Source organism: Zeugodacus cucurbitae, chromosome Y (genome assembly GCF_028554725.1).
Source record: "Zeugodacus cucurbitae isolate PBARC_wt_2022May chromosome Y, idZeuCucr1.2, whole genome shotgun sequence".
Taxonomy (NCBI): domain Eukaryota; kingdom Metazoa; phylum Arthropoda; class Insecta; order Diptera; family Tephritidae; genus Zeugodacus; species Zeugodacus cucurbitae.
This window is the reverse complement of record NC_071673.1, coordinates 6,717,968-6,723,961: the sequence shown is the minus strand read 5'-3', so window position 1 is coordinate 6,723,961 and position 5,994 is coordinate 6,717,968. Positions and strand designations below refer to the sequence as shown.

Genomic DNA, 5,994 nt, shown 5'->3' with positions numbered 1-5,994 from the left:
TGTAAGCTATGTGGTGAAAGACAACTAGTTCCAACTAGTGTCAAAGGGGACTAGTTCCGAACTATCCTCAAAAACACTAGTTGGGGACAATTTTTTTTACACATTTATATCCAAATTTCTTCTTTTTTCTCTTCTAACTAAAACTTTTCGTTATATTGATATAAGCACCCACATACAACCATTTCTATAAAATTCTTCAAGTTTCGAACTTTAGTTTTCGATGATTCTTTGCAAAAGAGAAAAATAAAAATAAAAGGTTGTTGTTTCAATGTTAAATTTATTGATATCTAAAACATAATAAAAAGGGAAAACTAAAACATCCAACGAAAGTTCTTAAAAGAATGGAAAATATTCAAAATAAGATTTTAATATTTGCTGAGTCTCTTTTTCTACAGGATCTCAGATACATTGCGGTAGCCATAGTTAATTGTTCCGAAGCTACATTTGATATTAACTCTATGCATTTCCGTTTTTGTGTACTCGAAGCACTTTCAGCAAACTCTTTTTCTCGCCTTCCGCGTTGAGGTATTTGTTTTGGAGCTGATGGTGCGTGATCAAGAGCAAAATCAACAGCAGAAATTTTTGAACTTAGCCAAATAGCATTGTCATGCATAAATCTTGCTTAATCACGGTGAGATTTACTCCATCGCGATTGAAATTGGAAGCAAAGCTTTTTTATACGATCTTTAATTTTGGTATCGTCAACATCTGGTCCAAAAATTGATATAACGTGCTTTTCGACCGCTTCTGTTTTGTCGCTTTTCACCTTGTTCAACCAAATTCAAAATAGCTCCTCTCGCGATATTTCACTCATACTAAAAAAAGGCAAAAAATGGGCAGGATTTTATTTTTTAAATTTGTTTTGGGCACATTAACAAAGATTATGCTGGCATTCCCATCACGGAACTCCATGGGACTTGGAAGTTCTAGTCTATCAAATATTTGAAAACTTTAAAATTTGTCTTACCTTTCAGGTGGTTATAAAACAATTTTTTCAAAATACTTGAGTGCAAAAATAAATATTGTATATAACAAAAATTTTAAGTTTAAGTAATAACCTTCAATACTAAAAATATTTTAGGCCAAAATAACCACTCACAACTTCGACCTGATCACTCAAACTTTTGTGATCAATGCAAGCTTGCAAATCAATTGTAGCATGCTATGCAATTGTATGTGTTTGATAGCTGTTATCACGCTAATAACATTTTTTTATTCTATTTTGTGTTTGTTTTCGTAACAATTGGGGTCTCTTCTCACGTAAAAAAAAATATGAGCGAGTTACGAAAACATTTTTTTTTTTTAATTTCGAGATGCTAGATTGACCAAATCTCACACTGTGCGTCGCCCACTTATGGGGTTAAAAACCGTATCTCAGGAACTACTCGACCGATTTCAATGAAACCTGGTTTGTAATAGTTTCCTTACATCCCAATGATATGTTGTGAAAATAGGCCAAATCGCTTCACAACCTTAGCCCTTTCTTACTTGTTGAAGTTATACTTCTTATACGACTTTGGAAAGGGATAATTGTTTAACGCGTATAGCGTTAAAGCAGAGAACAAACACATAAACACTTGCCATGCTTATGCTTTTTGAGCAATTCTTGTTTTTGTAGAACAATGTTTAAATTTTTGGTTGGTGACATATTCACATGTGTGCGCACATGTATGATTGTATGCTTGCGCATTATTTGTCTTTCGTTTCTGTTTCATTTCTGCGAATTCTCAACTATTTTGTGTGACTTTTGGTTGAAATATTCTCCGTTGGCCGTTGAAAAGTTAATAGCGTTTTCTTTTCTTGATCAGAAGGCCTGCCTCATTATGTGACAACATTATTAAAATTATCAATTACACCCTGTGAAATAGTTCCACTTTTCGCATCACAAAAGAACCAAAAAAGTGTCACCCTGTCATCCATCAGCTGTTTGACTTTTTGCGGCAATTTGGGAAGAATAGTGAATTTGCGCCAATTTGGAATTAATAAAGAATTCGAGTGATAATAAAATTTCTAATGGAAGCTAATAATTCCTGTTTCAAAAGGATACAAAATAAATATTTAAAACACAGCGTAGGATATGTATATAATATGTTTTTGTTTCAGTGTGGCCAGACAATGAGACACGTCTTCTCTTGGACAAATACGCCACATACTTTTCTGAAATTGAGCCCATGAAAGCTAGTTAATTAAATTAAAAAAAAGTTAATTTACATTTCTTGGAGTGAAGAGCTGGTCTTCAACTTCGTTACGCTTTATCTGACCTAATTGTGAAAGAAGTTGGTCTCTCCTGTCGTCTCTTTCCATGAATATGTTATCATCAATTTTCAAACTCGTCTGACAAAATTTTTTTTGTATACCTTTTCGGATTCTGTCAAATTACCATAATCTCTGTATGGTGTTAATAAATATTCCCTTATAGGATATGCCGAATCTCCCAATAAATAGTATTTTGGGGCACATAGGCTCTACAATTCTTTGCCAATGAAAGATAATCTGAGAACTCTAGCATCATGGATTTTGCTGGGCAGCCCGGTGAATGTTAAAAAAAAGTTAATTTACATTTCTTGGAGTGAAGAGCTGGTCTTCAACTTCGTTACGCTTTATCTGACCTAATTGTGAAAGAAGTTGGTCTCTCCTGTCGTCTCTTTCCATGAATATGTTATCATCAATTTTCAAACTCGTCTGACAAAATTTTTTTTGTATACCTTTTCGGATTCTGTCAAATTACCATAATCTCTGTATGGTGTTAATAAATATTCCCTTATAGGATATGCCGAATCTCCCAATAAATAGTATTTTGGGGCACATAGGCTCTACAATTCTTTGCCAATGAAAGATAATCTGAGAACTCTAGCATCATGGATTTTGCTAGGCACCCCGGTAAATACGCCCAAAAAACGTAACTTTGCATCACATACACCTTGGAGAGTGATTGAAACACAATCGTGCCTGTTGATATATGTAGAGCGTATTTTATGTTTGGGCTTGTGATGTAACATCCATCCATGTAGCCCAAGACATTTGGAAAGCCAGCTATCTGCAAATAATACATAATTTATATTACGTACATATGTACATATATTAAAATACAAACCATTATTACATTTTCAAACTCTCTAACTATAACTTCCCTCTCCGAAGGTTCTTTTGGGAACCTTATCATTTCTGGTGCGACATCTTTCACTATGAAGTTTAACACCGCGTTAAATGTTTTGAAAAAATTGGACAAAGCCATATTAAATAGATTGCCTACTTCTCTGAAGCTGCTTTTATTTGCAGAAAACCTATATTAAATATGGAAAACAAATTGTTAAAAATTTTGGTATAAAAGTTGCAATTAAATCAACATACCACAAAAACGCAAGCACTTGAGTTTCGGCTGTTGTTGGGGTTCTTCCTCCCTTGTAGCTCCTTTTTATAAGCCACGTACTCGACATATATTTGGTCAGCAGATTATGATAAACGTCCCGACTGATGCGAAAGTTTTTTTTTAATTGCAATTTAAAAATATAATGAAAAATGTTTCTCATTTAATGTACATATTATATCTTACCTCTGCCTCCGAATAGGCGTTCACTACGTCTTCAACGAAATTTTTTATCCTAGGTATCTTTCAACATCTACCATCTCAATTTCGTTTTCTGATGAAGACGATGATGAATTTATCAGTTCATCCGCAATTTCCATAATTGAATACAACAAAATCTCACGATTCATTTTATTAAAAATTAAACTCAAATAAAAATGTAAATAAATATCAGCTGAAACTCTCACTCTTACGTTTTGGCAGGGTAGAATTTGTGACAGGTTTTTCGGGTTAGGTTGAAACATTTTGAGAAAAGAACAAACAACCCTGAACAAATTTTGAGAAAAGAACACGCAAATTTGACAGCTCGGAGACAGGGTGGAATAAATTCAAAATTTTAATGAGACAAGAAAACGCTAAAAGACTATTCTTCACAGAATCACTTCTGTAGTCAGTCTTCATTTACTTTCTTTGCAAATCGAAAGTATTAGCACCCGCGATGAGGAGGTATATCGTTTTATCTGACAACGTGAGGTTTATGAACTTCATTTCTAATTTTGTCTTGTGGCATATTAGAAATGTTTTTCTTCGATGATCGCTCAGTTACAACTGATAAAACGACTTCTGAGTGGTGATTTTAATGAATAAATTTCAAGGTTTTATACAAATAATCTAATAATCTATATAATCTATATACAGTATGTCAAGAAACAGTTTACACATAGAAAATAAATACACTTTCTCACTTTCCGCAGCTAAATTTTTTACTTTTTACTTCAGTTCAACATATTTTTTGAATCAGGGATGGTTACTTACAGTATTTCAAGAGATGTGATGCAAAAAAAGCTGCGAAAGCAATGCAAAAACCAACCAAGAACAACAAAAAACAAAAATCGTTCAATTTTGTTAGTGTCAAGAAACACTTTACACACTTCGATTATTTGACTTGTTAAGCACGTGTTATACAGTTAACCGTACTTCACCGTTACCTATTCTTCGTAAAGGCATTTACAATGAATTTGTCAATTAGTTGGTGATTAATTTTTGCTTTTTTTCATATCTGAATTACCCATTATTGTCTTTTTAATATTCCATGCAAAGGGTTTAGTTTGAAGAGGTCCAACTATTGCCCCATAATCCCCAATGGGGTAAAAACGTTTGAGATCTAACAGCAATGTTTTCTTTAACCCTCTTAATAGTGTAAAATGGCTAAAATTGATCGGAAAATATGGAAAATAAAGAACCAAAGCCAGAAAAAGGCCCTAAATTATAAATAAGTGGACATGTACAGTGCTTAATGTCTCGAAAACTTGACCAAATTCCAAAAATTTCGATCAGTGTTCTTACGAAAGAGTTCTAGGAAGAGTGCAATATTCAGATTTCTCATGAAACTGCGCGACAAAACATGCTACGACATGAACATGCACGAAGATCTGCCATAAAAAAAAATGCTGTATGCACCAAATGTAGAGAAACGTTTTTTGTTTGCTATTATTAAGTATATTTCTGAACCTGGGAACTACTGGGATGATGTCATATAATGGGACGAGAACAAGAAGATGTTATATTTCAACAATTGGCTAACTAGAGTACGACACAAGGCATTATTTTCATTAGAAAGACACAACATCATTCGATTATTTTTTATAGCACATCTTGATACATATGTATTCATGTCGTAGCATGTTTTGGCGCGCAGTTTCATGAGAAATCTGAATATTGCACTCTTCATAGAACTCTTTCGTAAGAACACTGATCGAAATTTTTGGAATTTGGTCAAGTTTTCGAGACATTAAGCACTGTACATGTCCACTTATTTATAATTTAGGGCCTTTTTCTGGCTTTGGTTCTTGTATTTTGATATTTTCCGATCAATTTTAGCCATTTTACACTATTTAGAGGGTTAAAGAAAACATTGCTGTTTGATCTCAAACGTTTTTACCGCATTGGGGATTATGGGGCAATAGTTGGACCTCTTCAAACTAAACCCTTTGCATGGAATATTAAAAAGACAATAATGGGTAATTCAGATATGAAAAAAAGCAAAAATTAATCACCAACTAATTGACAAATTCATTGTAAATGCCTTTACGAAGAATAGGTAATGGTGAAGTACGGTTAACTGTATAACACGTGCTTAACAAGTAAAATAATCGAAGTGTGTAAAGTTTTTCTTGACACTAACAAAATTGAATGATTTTTGTTTTTTGTTGTTCTTGGTTGGTTTTTGCATTGCTTTCGCAGCTTTTTTTGCATCACATCTCTTGAAATACTGTAAGTAACCATCCCTGATTAAAAAAATATGTTGAACTGAAGTAAAAAGTAAAAAATTTTGCTGCGGAAAGTGAAAAAGTGTATTTATTTTCTATGTGTAAACTGTTTCTTGACATACTGTATATAAAAATGAAACCCGTTTTCCGTTGTCACGACATAGCAAGAAAAGGGCTTGGCCGATTTGGCTGATTCTT

General features: G+C 33.4%; 1 long non-coding RNA gene and 1 other non-coding gene across 2 annotated transcripts; one reads left to right on the top strand and one right to left on the bottom strand.

The window, feature by feature from the left end:
• Positions 1-269: 269 nt before the first annotated feature.
• On the bottom strand, positions 270-5,490 carry LOC128923522 (uncharacterized). The gene is made up of 4 exons (XR_008472343.1): positions 3,554-5,490; positions 3,352-3,471; positions 3,095-3,284; positions 270-3,037 (listed from the first exon to the last, which is right to left on the bottom strand). It is a non-coding gene; the product is annotated as an uncharacterized LOC128923522 (long non-coding RNA).
• LOC128923584 (small nucleolar RNA U3) lies at positions 3,947-4,159 on the top strand. The gene has a single exon (XR_008472358.1). It is a non-coding gene; the product is annotated as a small nucleolar RNA U3 (small nucleolar RNA).
• Positions 5,491-5,994: the final 504 nt, after the last annotated feature.